General features: G+C 40.6%; 1 pseudogene; it reads left to right on the top strand.

The window, feature by feature from the left end:
* Positions 1-13,808: 13,808 nt before the first annotated feature.
* LOC105826579 lies at positions 13,809-14,245 on the top strand (annotated as a pseudogene).
* The last annotated feature ends 4,705 nt before the right edge of the window (positions 14,246-18,950 follow it).

An 18,950-nucleotide genomic window follows, 5' to 3' on the forward strand; every position in this document is an offset into this window, starting at 1 on the left:
GCTTTCCCACAATATAAAGGATACAGGATATGTAGATGATCAGGAGAAGGAGGTTTCATTCCACATCATAACAAAATCTCACACTCAGCTTTTTTTAAAATAGAAGTCATTTAAAACTCATTTTTCTTTACCAAGAGTTAAACCCAGGAAACTCAGTAAAGCTAAAGCAGAAGGAAACAGCCTAAAAAATAGCACGTACAGAATTCAGGTAAAGTAGCACATACAGAATTCCCTAACAGGCTGAATATGGATTAATCAAGGAAGCCATGTAAGTGTCCTATTCAGGATTTTTAGTACAGGATAAATTCCTTTGGAATTATCTAGTGAATCTCCTTAGAAGTCTAGAGATAAGCCAGAAGAACAACAACAAATCTTTTTCAACCCTCTTCCATGTGTGTTGTCACTGGGTTAGAAATACCAGAAGAGTGAGCACAGAGTCAACTTTAAGTGATGGCTGCATCTCCAGGCTTCCAGTCAGCTAGCACGGAATTCAATGCTATTTTTTCCATTGTGTAGATTTATTACAGACAGATTCCCAAAACATAGACAGCTTAATGCTCCTCCTGGGCTCCCCTCAACCTACACTTGTATTTGGACTGATGTATCACTTTCATACACACTAAAGCTGTGGTCCCCAAACCCCAGGCCGTGGACTGGTACCAGTCCATGGCCCATTAGGAACTAGGCTGCACAGCAGGAGGTGAGTGGAGGACAGGCAAGCTGAGCGAAGCTTCATCTGTATTTACAGCTGCTCCCCATCGCTCATATCACTGCCTGAGCTCCACCTCCTGTCAGATCAGCGGCAGCATTAGATTCCCATAGGACCTCTGTAAACTGAGCACAGGAGGGATCTAGGTTGCTCACTCCTTATGCAAATCTAATGCCTGATGATCTGAGGCGGAGCTGAGATGGAGATGCTACCACTGAGGAACAGCTGCAAATACAGATTATCGTTAGCAAAGAGGTTTCCACACTAAATGTAATGTACTTGAATCATCCCAAAACCATTCCCCCACCCCAGTCCGTGGAAAAATTGTCTTCCATGAAACGAGTCCCTGGTGCCAAAAAGGTTGGGGACCGCCGCACTAAAGGATTGAAAAATTAAAAAGCAATGTATGCTAATCAATAGGGCTTTAGGAAAGAATCTCTATTTCTCCGTTTTGTTTGACTATAAGGGGAAATTCACCTGTGGCCTACAACTGTACTAAGTCGAAAGACTAATAATGTAGAAGCTAAGCTCTGATTAAACCAAAGTCATTGCCAACTGGTCTTATCTCAAAAGCAGAGTGAGGCAATTATCCCCCGGGATTCTGTGTATTCTGATTCCACATAATGATGTGCCAGAAAAGGGGGCAGCCAGTGAGCTTACACAGTCCACAAATATGCTCGTGGCTGGAAGAAATTTGGGACTCAGCTGTCATGGCCTCTGTGCTCTCTGCCTGTCTTATTGCTGTTATAGGCCATCCCAGGGGACATTAGGCCTGTAGGAACAGCTGGGGAGGGAGTCTCCATGTCATTCTGAATTGATGGCCATGGCTACGTTGATGGCCTGACCATCTCCCCCTGACTCCAACCACCACAGAGACAGAAATCCTCTCTTCTGAGCACCTTATTGAGATGAGTCCTAGAAGCCCCCTTTTTGAAAGCAGGAAGTGGTAGAGTGCTATGTTTAGTGCTATTAGCAGATACTGACAAGCAACATGGCTACAAAAATCCAGTCATCTGGTCTCTATACCTAAGAGCATTCCTCCAGAGAACTAAAAAGATTGACATGGGGAGGGGAGCAGAGAACTTAAGGCCAGAAAAGTCCCAAAGCAAACACAGTTCACCTGAGGGCATCCCTGCATCATCTCTTAGGATGACAATCCAAAATTAAGCCATCTTTGAGCTTCCATGACAGCCACTGTCTCTCAACTCCCTCCTCCTAGGCCTTTGGCTGCACTGGGAGGGAGGTAAACTGACAAGGCGTCATTTTGTGAGTTATGTTATGTCAAGTTTTTATCAACATTGCTATCTACACGGAGGGAAATATTGTTTATGAAAGTTGATATTATGCTATCTCTGTAGGCTATCCATGATAAGAACTATTTCACTTAGCAGAAGTCAAGAATTTCTCTTTCCATTTTTAAGAGTAAAACTTCCTCTAGAGCTAAAAGGATACTACTAGCTCTCATCTCTAATAGCCTATGTTCTTACCCTTTGTGTAATTATCAGACCCACTTAATGACTTTCTCTAATCTTTGGTAGTGTTGTCTGTCTCTTCAAAGTTTTGCATCTTTCAAGATTGGCATAAGGGACTTTGACACACCTGTGAACACCTGAAACCCTCGCTCACCCTGCTACTCTCTCCTTCCTCTTCCTTCACGAGTTGGAGCCTCCCTCTCTGCAAGTCCCTAAGTCATGCCTTTATTTTTCTTTCCAGTAGTTTCCTATTAATAAAATACTGATTTGCTTAGAGTAATAGTACATGTGAATGTCTCCTATCAACAAAATGTCCGTAACTTGTCCTTATTCCAGGTGCTTCCTCATGCATCTGCCACCATATCTGTACCTCATGAAGCCTGAAACACTTGCCACCATAGACACTGCCGCAGTTGTGCGTTTGCTCTCACTGCCTCATGATGACATGAGAGCTCCATTTCAGACCCCAAGGCCAGCCAGTCCCAGTACATTTCCCGTCCCTGTCTTCCTGGGCCTCAATAACACTGCCCAATAGAAAAACAATGTAAGCCACATCTGTAAATTTAAATTTTCTAGTAACCACACTAAGAAAGTAAAAGGAAATGAGTGAGATTTAATTTAATAAAATATTTTCTTTAACTCAATATGTCCAAACATTAACATGTAATCAAGATAAGAAAATTATTAATGAAATACTTTACATTTTTTTTCTACTACCTCTTTGGAATGCAGTGTATATTTTACATATATGGCACATTTCAATTTGAATGCTTATATTTTCATTGGAAGTACTTGGTCTGCATCTCGGTTTCATAAAATTCCCAATGGAAAAGTAGACTCATATCTCCAAGCTGTTCTAAACATACTTAAAATTTTTTTCAATAACCAAATCGGTATCAGCTTTTAAATTCAAATTTAAATTAATCAAAATTTAAAAATTCAGTTCTATCTACAGCCATATTCCCAAGAGGCTGCTCCTTCTCCTATGCCCCATGTAATTTCAGAATCAAGTGGAGGTGTTGGATTTCTCCTTGTTCATCGATGATATTTCCACGTATGCTTGTAAAATGCCCTCTTTCTTTGAAGTTCATGACATCTCCCTCTCATTATTGCCTGCTGACCTCCTAGTTCTACCCCTCCATTTGCCAGATTCTGGCATCTGGTTCCCTTCCCTCCTTTCCACCCCATCTCCTTCCACTCTTCTGGATGATCTCAGTGCTCTGTGTCCCAGGCAACACCTGGCCTCAGAGTTTACTGGCCCATGAATTTCAGTGACCTTCCATTCCTTTCCATTTCAGCTATCCATATCCACAGCTACCTTCTAGATTTTGTCATAATCCTGAACTACTCCACATCTCAAATCAAATGTTCACCCCACTCCATGTCCATGCTCCTCTGATATCTGGGACTTCACAGACACTTGTCCCTGAAGGCTTCCCTTTCCTCCCAGTCCACAGCCCTTAACCTCTTCACAGCACAGGAGAAGGGTGAGGAACAGAGTCTCTACAACCAAACTCCTTGGGGTTGCATCTGAGCTCTGCCCCTTAATAGCCATTGGGACTTGGACCAAGTTATTTAGCCTCTCTGTGGCAAACTTTCCTCATGTCTACAATGAGGATAGCAACCCCATCAGGTAGGTTCTGTTACAATCAAATATAAAGCACATAGTACTGTACAGTCATTATATAAATTTGTTAAATAAATGTTTCTCCCCACCCAGGGTAGAACAGTTCTCTCCCCCGAAACTCAACTGTCCTTTTCTTTGTCCCTCTGCCCCATCCACTAGGCAAACCACACCCCTGATCAATGCTGCGGTTTGATTTCGTGTCATATACACCCAGGCAACTAAGCCCTCCTGGAGGAAATGACAGCATGGTACAAACTGGCGCTACCACAAATGCTAAGTCCCCGATGTCAGCGTCACTGGATGAGCAATACTCCTGTCCTCAGCCAGCCCTTTCTGCCATTCTCCACACCTAACAGGATCTTCCCCAGTCAGAACTGAGCCTCCGAGGGACAGGACAAGCACCAGCAAATCTCAAATGAGAAATTTTGGAGAACTGAACACTAGGCAGAAAATTAATGGGATTTTTGCTTGACTTCGAACTGTAGTAACACTATGTTATAGAGAAATGTAAATGGTTTCCGCCCAGCCTAACCCACCGAAGGGGTCAGCTTTGCCCACAGACTCAAGGAACTGGGGCTTTGCAATCACACTCGAGCAATGAGGAGGCAAAAATAATAAAAGAAGACATGGGGAGGAAGCCAAAGAGAGGAAAAGGAATTCTCTTTGGAAGAAAGCGAGGCTCTGAGAGGCCAGACAGGGCCAGCTCAAAAGCAGTGTTACTGTGCTTACTTTCAAACATGGTGTGGTAGGACAAGTAATGGCCCCCAAATATGTCTACATCCTAATCCCGGAACCTGGCAATATTACCTTATATGACAAAAGGGAATTATGCAGATGTGACTAAATTAAGGATCTTAATGTATAGCGAATATTCTGGATTATCCGATTGGCCCCAAATATCACGAGAGGGAGGCAGAGGGAGATTTAACACTGAAGTAGGAGTTGGCACAACAGAAGCAGAGATTGGAATGAGGTGAGGAAGGAGGCATGAGCCGAGGACTGTCAAGGCAGCCTCCAGAGCGTAGAAAGGACTGGAAACAGATCTCCCCCAGAGCCTTCAGAAGGACCTGGCTGCGCAGATACCTTGACCTTAGTTAGCCTGGGGAAACTGATTTTGGACTTCCGAACTAAAGAACTACAAGAAAATAAATTTCTGTCATTTTAAGCCACCAAGTTTGTGGCCATTAATTATATCAGCAATAGGAAACTAATACAGTTGTGCGGAAAACCTCAAGTGCTACAGGAGCATTTCCAGGTCACGGACTTGGCCTGTGCCATGAGGGAACATGCTCAGATGGTTGTTGGGGCCACTGTCCTGGTGCCAGGCTGAGCTTCCAAAGGTGAGGCGTGAAGACAGCTGTGGATCAGCGTGGGCCTGGGGTAACGTGGCTCTAACAGACAGTGCCTCCTGGGAGGAAGCAGCTGCTCAGAGGGAAAGGTGAGTAGGATTTGTTTGAAAAATGGATGCTTTCGGGCTCCCAGTATCAACTGACTCTTTTTTTTTTAATTATTATGGGTACACAATAGCTGTGTATCTTTATAGGGTACACGTGATGTTTGATATAGGCATACAATGTGAATTAATCAAATCAGGGTAATTGGTGTATCCATTACCTCAGGCATTTAAGATTTCTTTATCTTAGGAACATTCCAATTCCACTCTCTTAGTTGTTTTACTTATTGCTGATTATAGTCACTTTGTTGTGCTATCAAATATTGTTCATTCTGACTGCCTAACTATATTTTTGCACCCATTAACCCATTTTATATCCCCACCTTGCTACCCTTCCCAGCCTCTGGTAACCATCATTCTACTCACTGTTTCCATAAGATCAATTGTTTTTAATATTAGGTCCCACATATGAGTGAGAACATTTAAGATTTATCTTTCTGTGCTTGGCTTATTTCACTTAACATAATGTTCTCCAGTTCCATGCATGTTGTTGCAAATGGCAGGATTTCATTCTTTTTATGGCTATATAATATTCCATTGTGTATATGTTCCACAATTTTTTTATCCATTCATCTGTTGATGGACACATAGGTTGATTCCAAATCTTGGCTATTGTGAATAGTGCTGCAGTAAACATGGAAGTGCAGGTATCTTTTTCATGTGCTAATTTTTCCTCCATGGGATATACAGCCAGTGGTGGGATTGGGGGTCACATGGTAGAGAACTAATTGGCTCTTGACATATCTCTCACGCTGGGGACCCCACAGGACCAAACTAAATGGCATGTGTTAAACTTGAGCGAGCTTCTAAAGGAAAGAGACAATGGACAGAGCTGGCCTGATGCATAGTGAAGAAAGATCAGGTTAAAAGTATTAAAGCTCAGCTGGGCCTGCTTCAAAGGAAGGGGAAGAGAGAGGACCCCGAGCCCTCTTGCAGCTCTGCTGCTGCAAAGACAGGCAGAGGGGATGTTTCTGCTGCCTGGAGGCATGCCAGGCCGAGGCTTGAAAGAATCAGAAGCTAAGAAAAGGGAAATTTGGAGGTCAGTGGGGTGTTCACTAGATCCCTGGGACACAAGTTTTGGAAGTACTCAGGTCAGCATTACTTCAGGAACATGAGGGTGATTCTGGAGCTGGAGAGCTGTCTCACAAAGCGGCTCAGTGTTCCAAGGAAATGAGAAGCAGGAGCCAGTGGCGTGGCAGTGGGTCTGCCTTTCTCCTTCCATCTCTGGGCATGGGAACATCCGCTGTGAATGCCTTAGGATCATTCGAGGATGAAGACATTGAGAAAAGCTGGGACAGTGGAGACTGTGAGGAAATCATGCACTTCTTGTGCTTTATTGATAACTTACTTGCAAAACACACCTCACTTCCAAGCACAGCACATACACAGTTTTTGCCGACCTTTGCTGAGCATGTGCTCTTATAATTGCAGGAAACATGCTTCTGTAAATTAATTATAGGTCTGCAACCATAATTTGCTATAATGAGGGGTGAAAGAGCAATTTACATTGAGAATTAGAAAAGAATGTTATCTGAATGAAAAGAAAGCTCACTTCTCAACCAGATCGGAGGCTCCTTGAGGCAGGAACAGATCTTCAGCACATTTAACCCCCACCGTGGCTCTGGGTTTTCTCCCAATGCTCCTCCAGTGGCTGTGGATGGAAGCCTTGTGGGTTGCTGAGCTGCCTATCAGCCCCAGACTCCTCTGGCTATGGTGGCGGCCTCCCTGAGTCTGCAGGCTCACAGGGCAGGAGGCATCTTCTCTTGCATCTACAACAGTCCCCATATGTGCTCTGCTGTTCTATAATTACTTAATAACAAAAGAGAAGCACTGATCCATAACAGATTTGTCATCATTAGTCCAGAGCTACCATCTTCTAGAGGATCAAATATAATGAACAATACTTAATTACAGTCAACTCAGATCAGGGTTGAAGCTTCTTGAAAAAAGCTTGGTCAACCCAATTCCTGATGGGCCAGCAAGTGACAGAAATCGGGAAATGGGAGTTTGGTCCAGAGAATATTGTAATGCCCTAGCTTTGTTTTATTCATCATGTAATTGACATGCTAGGAGACATTACCCAGTCCCTTGTAATCTAAAAACATTAATTCAGGTCCCCTCTCCCCTACGTCCAGCTCTCCAGGGGTCTGCGTTGTCAAGGTCACCACCAGCCCTAAAGGCTTGTTCTGTGGAGACTCTGCCTCTCACGGGCCTCCCCCTCAAGCTGTTCTTGTGCAATGACTCATGGAAATTAATTGTTTTCCCTTAAATTCTTCCAGCAACTTTGCCACCACCACTCAAAACAAAACAAAAATGCTACTTGCCCAAGTCATCAGCAGCCTAAGGAGTTAGATGGGTTTGCATTGTGGCAAAGCAAACAATAAGCAATTTTTAAGTGGATATTACAGATCCCTGTTCTGCGATGGCTTGCCCACACCTCCAATGGCGACACCTCTTGGCTCACCCCTTTCCACAGGCTCCAACCTCCTCTAACGCGGTCCGGCCTCAGCCCTGGACCTCTACCCCAACACACAGATACCTCTTGTAGGAGACCAGAATGTGCCATCCCAAAATATGCCATCCTGGCATAGGATTATTTCGAGCTCAGGGCAATTGAGAAGAAGTAGATACAAGAAAAACGCTCTGTTCTCTTCCATTTGCCTAAAAGCAGGACATAAATTTACAAAGGAAAAGCATCCTCCTCCCATCTCTACCAGGAAGAAAAATGTTTATCATTCATGACAACATTAGACCCTTGTCAGCCTGGATACAGCCCCGGAGGAATCTGCATGACAGACCCGGCTCGCTCCTGCATGTGTCCCTCCCCACAATCTAAAGACCTTTTCCTTTGTCTTGACACTTCTCTAAAAATGCAGTGTTCTTCCTTGAAGATGCTAGAGGTCTAAGCCACCTCTTTGAGAATTACTCATTCCAGATATCCTGTATGTACAGATGAAATACACGTGTTAATAAACTTCTGTTTGTCCTTCTCTTGTTAATCTGTATTTTGCCACAGGGGTCTGTCCCAGCTAAGAACTCAGAGGGTAAAGAGAAAGTTCTTTTTCCTTCCCTCCAGGGCCATATGATGATAATATTCCTTCAGTCCACACTGCCAGGGCCCTGCCTTCCTCCCCTACGTGGAGTACAAAGCTTTTCCTAAAGTAAAACAATGCTCTCCCTAAGATATTTTCTGGTGCCAATGACTGAGACAGTAAGTTTTCCATCCCAATACTATTCAAATCTGGTTTCAACTGGTTCATTAGTTTGGGGAGTTTTTTTAATCCTCCCTGTTTTGCCTTATTTTTAAAAACCAATTGATGTGATTTGTTCCATTTTTTTAGTTTACTGCTGCATTTGGCTCAAGTTTCTTCTTATAAATAAACCTACTCTGGTTCACCTACTCCATGCATTTTTACTTTATACCATGTTTTGACAAATTCTGACAAAGTTAAAAAGGAATATGAAGCAACCAACTGCCTCTACTTCAAACTTATGTTAAGAAGTTAAATTTTGTTCTTGCTAAGAATAACCCAGGAAAGGAGTACTTATAAATATTAGAAAATCTTTTTTTCTAAATGCGATAAAAAAAATTTCACTCCCATTTGAAAGTAATTGTACTAGCATTGTCAGAAAAAGTTTATATTGAGTTATTAAATTAATAACAAATTTATTTTCTTCCAATCCAGGAATAATATTGGAACCTATGAATGATTTCACACATACTTGGACCTTTACATTCAGTGCCTTTAAATTCATGGTAAATTTTAAAAAACAGGGGAGGGAACAGAAAGCATGATTTTGCTAATGGTGGACAGACTGACAAGCCTGTTGTGTCTTAGAAATGCCAAAGTTTTGTTGTTTTGTTTTAACTCTTCCCTGCTATCTACTACCTCCCTCAGAGAAGACCGGGAGTTCCTTGTCTCTACTCTCTGGTCATCTCCTTAAAGAGCGAGTTCTATTTGAGAGGAGGTAACTAATTTAGTGAAAAAAACAATGATTTTTGGTTTTTGAATTCTAGCTCTGCCATCTCTAGCCATATAACTTTGTACAAGTTATTTAGCCTCTTTGAGACTCCATTTCCCCATCCATAGATTGGAGTTATCAGAAAATTTATCCAAAATTTCAAAATAAGCAGAAGGGATTACCAGGAGTTCCTTCAGTATAGTACTGAGTTTGCTGTTCTATAATCGGCAAACTTCTCAACCCTGTAGGGGCAGAGTTTAAATTGTAAATTTTTGTCCAGTAAAAATGCAAATTTCCATCCAGTGGAAGATACAAAACCACAAAGATTATGGTTTATGGCCTTATTGAACGTTACTCCATTTTGTGTCCTACCCGGCAATCTCATCTCAACATTGCCTACAAACTACCTCACTTCTCGAATGCCCTCTGTTAACATTTTAATGGTTCTTTCATTCATTCATGAAGTAAATAAAAATCTTTGATGTGTATTCATTTTATATTTGCATAAGACTCATGATTTTACCCTTCTGAAAATTATGCCTAATGGAAGTAATCGCCTCTATCTCTTCGGGTTATAAGAGAATTCAATGAAGTGATAGAATAATAACAATGTTTATATTTTACTGATCACTTACTCTGTGTCAGCACTGTTCCTAAACATTTGCATTACCCATTTAATCCTCACAACCCTGTAAGGTAAACACAATCCCCATTTTGTAGACAAGAAAACTGTGGCATGAAATGGTGGAGAAAGTTACCCAAGGTCATAGAGCTGGTAAGTGTCAGAGCTGGTACATAAGCCCTTCGAGGAGGGAAAGGACCTAAGTGCCTCCTGCTTGGCAGACACCTTTCTCTTCCTTTTCTATGACTCCACTGCCCCTAAGACATGGCCTAGGAAGAGCACATAGTAGTTAACCTATTGTCAGTTAAGCATTTGCTAAGCAGTCAGTAGATTATCCAACTGTGGCGAACTTCCCTCCAGCCATTCTCCCAGTCAGACTATCCCCTCATCCAGCCTTCCTTCATGTTCAGCTCCAGAACACCTTCTCCAGGTATTACCTCACCCCCCAGAGATGCTCCTTTCTCCAAACGCTGACATTAGTCTTTAAGAAGTTAAACAGACTGATACACACTGCCAATTATTGTTGCCAGTACCAGGATCCCCCTTGAAAGCCTGGTCCTTTGGGAACCGCGGGTAACTTAAGAGAAGACAGGGAGAAGTCTGGAGAGTTTCTTTATGTCATGGTTTTCGGAAAACAACTCTCACAGCTCAAAAATTGGTTATTCTGGATGAGGCTTATGTGAAGGAAAGGGAGATTGAAAGATAAAACAATCCCTTTCCCACATGCACAACACAACGATTACTGCCCACAACTTAGAAAAGAAGAAGTAGAACATTATCAGAAGAGATAGAAAAATTAGCTGGCCCTAGTAACCCTCACCTTTACCCTATAGACATATGTTCTGCGAGGTCTGTTTTATGCTCTGTTTAGGACTGTTTGGTGTCTTGTGCCTTTGTGTCCTTAAGCACTGAAGGATCCTGATTTTTCTTGCCATCTCGATGCCTAGGTTGCTTCCCTGTGGTCAACATCAAAAGGCCTGAGAGATGACCATAATTACACGATTGCTGCATATCACCTGAGGGAGGTCAAACACTCTAAGTCAGGGGTTCTCAAAGTGTGCCCCATGGACATTTGGGGGACTCTGAGACCTGTCAGGTGGTCCATGAGATCTAAATTGTTTTCATAATAATACTAAGACATCATTTGCTTTTCTCATTGTTTCTGACATTTGCAAAAGCACTGATAGGTACAACTGCTGATATGTTAACACAAACCAAGTGGCACCAAACTGTCCTAATGGTCATTGTATCCTTCACCACCGTGCACCCTCAAAAAGAAAATGTAGTTTCACTTAAGACCTCCTTGATGAGTCAGTAAAAAAATAGCAATTTTATTACATCTCAACCCTTACACATATTTTGGATAAGCTTTGTGTCAAAATAGGAAGTGCATATAAAGCACTTCTGTTATCTTGAGGCTGTCTCAAGGAAAAACACTTGTATAATTGTTCCAGTTGCTAGCTGAACTAGTTGGTTTTTTCATGGAGCACCATGAGAAAGCATGACTGACAGACAAACTGGTTGGTGGACATTTTCTCAACATCAAACCAAGTGAGCCTGTCACTTCAAGAAAAACTGAAAATATTTGTTGGCAATGATAAAAACTTGAACTCTCAAACAATAATTAGAATTTTGGAAAACTTGTGTCCATCATCATGACCTTGATAGCTCTTGAATAAGACTTTTTTGATGAGATGGGTGGTGATATTAACAATTATGATTTTTTGATGCCTTATAACAAGATGCGTTAACATTTGGAAGAGCTGCATAACTCAGCAACCCCATATTTTCCAAATGACCAATGCATGAAGCTACAAAACCATGTACACACAAAAGATCCATGAAAAGTGCAAGATAGACCAATGAATTTTTAATACACAGAAGACAAAAAATTCATTGATTACATTCTCAGATTCTACATTGCAAGTAACATTTAAGAAATTATCTCTTGGCCATGTGGTGGCTCACATCTGTAATCCCAGCACTCTGGGAGGCTGACGGGGGAGGATCCCTTGAGGTCAGGAGTTCGAGACCAGCCTGAGCAAGAATGAGACCCCCATCTCTACTAAAAACAGAAAAATCAGCTGGGCTTTGTTGCATGCACCTGTAGTCCCAGCTACTCAGAAGGCTGAGGCAGGAGGATCGCTTTAGCCCAGGAGTTTGAGGTTGCTGCAAGCTGAGCTGATGCCACTGCACTCAGGGCAACAGAGTAAGACTCCGTTTTAAAAAAATAAAATAAAATAAAAAGAAATTACCTCTTGTTGAGTTGTAGTTTAGTATCAAAGAAGAATATTCTCAGTTATTTGAAAAGACTAATGAAATACTTCTCCCTTTTCCAACTAATTATCTGGTTGAGTCCAGATTTTCTTCATATGTTTCAATCAGCACAACAGATTGCATGCAAAAGCAGATATAAAAATCTAGTTGTCTTCCTTTAAGCCGGACATTATAGGGATTTGTAAAAATGTAAAACAATGTCTTTCTCACTAAAATTTTGTTTTGAATAATATAGTTATTTTTCATAAAACATCTGTTATTGATGTTACAGACAGGTTTATTGTTGTTACTCTTAAGCAAATATTAAATGTCCATCTTAATAGCTAATATGATAAATATTGATAGATAAAATAAATAAAAGGTATTTAGGATCCTCAGTAGTATTTAATAGTGTAAAGGTGACTAAGACCAAAAAGCATGAGAACTGCTAAGTACAGAGTTTCGATTACCAACAGATGGCTTTGTTTAATATATAAGGAAATGCCAATGCAGGTTAGAAGACTGCAACGTTGGCTTATCCTAAAGCCTGCCTATCCCCAGGCCCTGCCCCTTACTTAGTAAGGAGTCGGAATTCCCATTCATATCGGAAACCACCCTAACACAGTGTCTTTACATATCTATACCATGTCCCTCTCTGCAGCGAAGTGTGACCATGCTTGTGGATAAGAACCATGACTTCTCTTTCACCTCTGCTAAGTACATTGCACATGGTAAATAGTGTATATTATAGATTGATTTTCATCAAGAAAATGTTATCTCCCAAGGGGCCATGTTCTCCTGCAGATGGACTCAATTTGCTGTTGTAGTAGCACTTACATGGCCCAGGATGAAGTCCACACTGCCTCTTTCTGGAAAGTTCATTCTTTTCAACCAAAAGGGCCATGACGAAGGGAGAGGACGTCTATCTGGTCACCCAGACCAACCCAATTGGACTTTCTCAATCTGATATTGCAACCAGATCCCTCACACCTGAGCCAACATTTGTCAGCCAGAAGCATAATGAAACTGATTAACATATGCATAGCAAGTAGGGAGGAGGCAGCTGAGCTCAATAATCTTACATTGTTACAGCATTTTATCCTTTTCAAGTCATTTACACCTCTCACTGAACTCTCACATCATTACTGTGAGATGGAGCAACCATTATTACTTTCCATTAACCAATGAGCAGACTGAGGCCAAGAGATATGAAATCACCCGCCAGTGCCCATGCAACAGCTTGGGGCATCATTCATGCTGGAAGCGAGGTATCCTGGCCAGCACAGTGCTCGTTCCACCTCCCTGTGGGCACTTGGTTTTGAAAGGGGCAAGGAGGGCCTCCCCCACCCACGTGGTTGTCACCACCACAGTGGCCCGAGAGGAGCTGGGGGAGGACAATGCAGCGGCGATGTCCGCGAGCCAGGTGAGAGCGTGGTGGCAGAGGGCCCTGACCTGGCTTCAGCCTCCCTCCAGTTCCCTGGAAGAGGGTGGCAGCCCGTGCAGGAGTGGCAGCAGAGGCCAAGGCTCCGGTGGCTCTCTCCTCCCCCTCAGCCTGAGCCAGGAGAGGCCAAGCACTCTGGTTGCTGAAGGGGGTGCGGGGGTCCCCTGCCCGAGAGTGGGAATTCTCTTCACCAGGATATGGAGACTGTTCAATCACCAGGAGCACAAAGTTGTCATTGTTGGGCTGGATGATGCAGGGAAGACTACTTTACCAATTTTCTATGAATGAAGTTGTATATACATCCCCTACAATAGGAAGTAATGTAGATGACATAGTGATTAATAATACACATTTCCTAATGTGGGATATTTGTGGCCAAGAATCTCTTCGTTCCTCCTGGAACACTTAACATACTAACACGCAGTTCATAATAGTTGTCGACAGTACAGAGAGAGGATTTCTGTAACTAGAGAAGAGTTGTATAAAATGTTAGCACATGAGGACCTAAGGAAAGCTGGATTGCTGATTTTTGCTAATAAACAAGATGTTAAAGAATGCCTGACTGTAGCAGAAATCTCCCAGTTTTTGAAGCTAACTTCTATCAAAGATCACCAGTGGCATATCTAGGCATGCTGTGCTCTTACTGGCGAAGGATTGTGCCAAAGACTTGAATGGATGATGTCACCACTTAAGATTAGGTGATCTCTACTGACCTCTTCTCATAGACTTTGTATTAGGTCACTGAATATGAAATGTCCCATTTTGAATCAAAAGTTTAGTTTGTTATATCTCAAACAAGAAGCAGTACAATTAATCAAAGTATGCACCTAAATTGTCAACACAGTGTTGCCATCTTAACGGTAGCTTGTTTAAGCTAGGTGAAGAAGCCTGAAGAGCTACTGGCCATGAAATCGCAACGGCATTTTCCACAGCTTGTCAAGAATGGGATATCTTTTCTTGCAAGAAGAGGTCCAGAGCATGGAAGAAGTGGTAATAAGCTGGTGCAAGGTCTGGTGAATACAGTGAATGACACAGAGTTTCCAAGTCTAGCTTCTGTAGTTTGAGCAGCATTGTATTTTGAGACATGTGGTCTTGCAAGAGGATTGGCCTGTCTCTATTAACAAATCTCCACCAATCTCAACTGCTTAACCACAAGCATCCTCATCATTTCATCCAACTGGCTGCAGAAAACATCGTCTGTAATCAATTGACCAGGTTTCAAGAAGCTGTAGTGGATAATACCAGTGCTGGACCACCAGACACCATTACCTTTTTTTCATGAATATTCAGTTTTGGACTGCATTTCAGCACTTCATCTTTATCCAAACATTGTGCCAAATGCTTGCGATTATCAAAAAGAATCCATTTTTCATCACATGTCACAGTATGGTGTAGAATGGTTTGCCTTTATGTCGTGACAGCAAAGAAGGGCAAACTTCAAGACTATTTCCCTTCTGATGCTCATTTAATTCATGGGGAACCCATCTATACAGGTTCTTTACCTTGCTGATTTGTTTCAAGTGGTCTAATATTGTTGGAATAGTAACATCAAACCCTGCTGCTAATTCACACGTAGGTTGAAATGGATTTGCTTCTATTACAGCTTTCTGCTCATCATTATCCACCTTGGTCTCAGGTCACCCACATGGCTGATTTTCAAGATTAAAATCATCAGAACAGAACATCTGGAACCATGGATGTACTATGCATTCATTAGCCACATCCTTCCCAAACGCTTGCTGATATTTCGAGCTGTGTCTGCACAGCATTGGTTCCATGACGGAACTCATATTTGAAAATAACATGAATTTTTGACTTATCCATGGTTTCACAAAAATTGCTCTAAAAAAATTTAAAAGATGATCACAAGCCAAAGACCATGCATTTGAAAGAATGAGGATGTACCTTCACAATAAAAATAAAATAAGAAGTGTCAAAGTGAAATACTGTCAAACTTAGTACTTAAGGAAATCGGATATTTCATACTTTAAGACCTAATATTAAATGAAGTGATGGACTTTGCCTGAAAGTTGCAAAAATTAATGGTTTAGATATATTTATAATAAACTGATTTAGACTTTTTCTATAAGAAGAAAAGTTAAGACTACTTATTTGAAATCAAAGATAAAGTTTCACTTCCAATTTGCTTTCTCATTAATTCCTTCTGAAGTAAATTATTAAAGTTGTGACTGACATATTTCTCATAAGGAACCTTCTCGGGACATTGTGTAGCCGGTGGTAGTACAAAGGGAGAGGAAGACATTTTGAACTTTAAGAGCTTTATCATCAGTATAAACCTCCCTAGTTGAATATCTCTTCTCGTTTCATTAAGTCAAAATACAAATCAGCACAGATATTTAGTTTCCAATATTTTAAAATGTAATGTTACTTATGAAAAGTATTTTGTGTAAGGTTGTGTATGTATGGTGTGTATACCTCACCTTCAAGTTAATGGCTTTGATTTACATGCTAAAGAAAATCAAATAATACAAAAATTATTAATATCTTCAGTTATAACCATAATGAGAGAAGTACTGTCTTTGGTGTTAAGTGCTGTTTTGTACTCTTCCCTTATGTTCTCTATATTGTATTAACCAACCCCCAAATCATTGAGCTGCTCTTAAAAAATAAAAAAGGGAAAGGAAAAAGCTTGAAGCTTGACATTGCGTACCTGTTTTTATTGTTGTTGTTGCTGATCAATCACACACATGGAAACATGTGATTCAACTGAGTGAAGTATCTTATCAAATTCTTGACTTAGTATTGCTAATGGGCAGAATTACACAATGAGCAATTATTAGATTATTCCATTTATTGGTCCTTATGGCATCTAAATTACTAAATAAATTATTAATCCATTAATCAGTTAATCATAAATTGTGATTAAAATTATCAAGTGAATTCTCAGCATTAATTTAAAACTGTGTGAAACATGTCTATGTAGAGAAGTAACACTCTACAAATATCACTAAATAATTTAGCCGTAGTCTTTTTAAGCATTAAATTATATGTCAAGTAGTCAAAGTGAATTTAACAGTAAACATAAGGTATGTTTTCCAAGCAACATTGATAATTTCTTAATTTGAAAATTTCTTATTGCTTATTTTAGGACTCAGAATAGTTTGAGATTTTTTGTTTCTATTCTTGTATCTTCTACCATGTAAATATGTTGTTTGGCAATTATAGAATGCAAATATTTTTAAATGCTTTTAAGAATTTGGCATAAAAATTGATTAGTGCAATGTATTATTTGTACTAATAAGTAACTTGACCCAAAATACCTTTTATCTTTGTTTGGGGTCTTTTTTTTTTCAATATGTGAAAGTCAAAGGTATTTCTGTCACAACAAACTTATCCTAATTGGTCAAAACATATTCTTGGGTACTCTGTGTATCTTTCATGCCCTGAAAGTCTAAAAGCTAATCCAAACTGACATGTTTTAGAATATTCAAGAAAAACCCTACTTTTAATACCAGCCTTTGAAATTTCATGAAGATTTTGGTGAGGAATAATATTGACAAAACTTTGAAAGTTCCCTTCTATAAAATATAAAATACCAAGTGTCCATACATAGGAGATCAGTATTTAACATTGGATGTTTTGTGTTTTTTATCTATATTGTTCAAAATAGAAACATAACGTTTAATATTTGTCAACATGCCTTTATAAAAGTGAATCCTATATTACTAGAAAGAAAAGAAAAGGGGCAAGGAGAAAGACAGCAGCCACTTTTGCTCCTTTACACTTGTTTCTTTTTTCTTACAGGCTCTGTTCTAATTCTTTGATTTCGAAGCAAGAGTACTTGATTTTCAAATAAATTACGTCCTGGCCTAGAATATTTTCATCTTAAAAATATGTCCAAAATGTCTATGAGATTCCTTATTGCTACTCCTATAAATCCCAGCTCAATATAGCTTCTCTAGAAACAAGCAAACTGTTTTCTGTGGTACAGTAATGTAATTATCTGCTGTCTCTCTGATCTCTTGCCTAATAATATGTGTCAAAGTGCTGAAGTTGTAACAAATAGAGACATATATATTCTGGCAGTACATGTGTCCGTATTTTCCAGATGGTTGGTTGGATACAGATCAAGTCTGGAGAGTGCTTTACAAAAATACTTTGCTGTTAGAAGATATATAGGAGATAAAAACTAAAATATCCAGAGTTTCAGGGCTTCCTGCTTCATATCACTCATTGTTGCAGGTGTCTGGAATAATAACTTGGGGTCTAGAGCACTATAGTACAATATGTGGGTGGAAAACCCCCTCTGGTTCTATGAATAAGACGGTGGTGGTTATACACAGGTGCACTTGTTTTTGTGCCCAAGTTGTAACTATACAGGGTATCTTCTTAAGAGATTGGAAATAGTCTGGATGCATATTTTCAAAGACATCATGGGGCATTTCAAGCAGGACATATTTGTATTCAGATCTGATAGGCCACTATCATGATAATGAAGTTATGACTGGTTCCACCAGGGATGTCCCCATCTCCACCAGAACAGGTAGAGTGTCCTGTCCTCACTTGAGATCCAGCTCCCATTTAGAACTTAACCCTTCCAGAGACATTCATCTAACAGAGGTTTGCCCCAGCTTGAGGTTAAAGAGAAGCAAAACATGCAACACCCAAATATGCCACTTTGACATAAGGATTATTTTGAGCTGAAGGCAATTGAGAAGAAGTAGATACAAGAAAAGTTCTCTTCCCTCCCCCATTTGCCTAAAAGCAGAACATAAATTCCGGCCCTCCTACGCCTACACCAGCAAGGACAGAAGTTAATCATGAGAAACAACTCTTGACCCTTATCTAGAGATGGCACCAGAGGAATCTACACAAACAAATCTTACTAACTAGCTCTTACCTTCCATTAGTTTCCACCATATATTTATCTTCCCTCAATTTGCTGCCCCTAGAAGCTCAAAGTCCTTTTCCTTTGTCTTGTCACTTCTCTAAAAAGTTATTTTTCTTCTATTAAGATGATATATAAGCCCAAGTTCTCACCACCCCTTTAAATTACTCATCTCTGAGTGCTCTCATGTGTATGCAAGATGCAAACATTAATAAACTTCTGTTTTTCTCTTGTTAATCTGTCTTTTGTCGGTCTAAATTGCAGGGCCCCAGCCAATGAACCTATGGTGGGTGGAAGATGTTTTCCTCCCCTACAAGTTCCTCAAAGATGTGTGGTTCTTTGATTTCATGAACATTAATAAAAACAAGAAATATGCTGAACTTGAGTTAGGACAGTTTCTTTTAATTCCAAGGTGATCAGAGTTTGCAATGGTCAATGGAGAGATCCCTTCTACTGCCCACTCCTTATTTCTTTCTCCTGCTCTCAGTTTTCCCTTCTACCAATGCCTCAGGTCCATCAGAAAAGGGCCTTCAATGAAGCTAAGGCACACAGAGCCCC

The sequence above is a fragment of the Propithecus coquereli genome, unplaced genomic scaffold (assembly GCF_000956105.1).
Source record: "Propithecus coquereli isolate 6110/MARCELLA unplaced genomic scaffold, Pcoq_1.0 Scaffold9, whole genome shotgun sequence".
In the NCBI taxonomy this organism is placed as follows: Eukaryota; Metazoa; Chordata; class Mammalia; order Primates; family Indriidae; genus Propithecus; species Propithecus coquereli.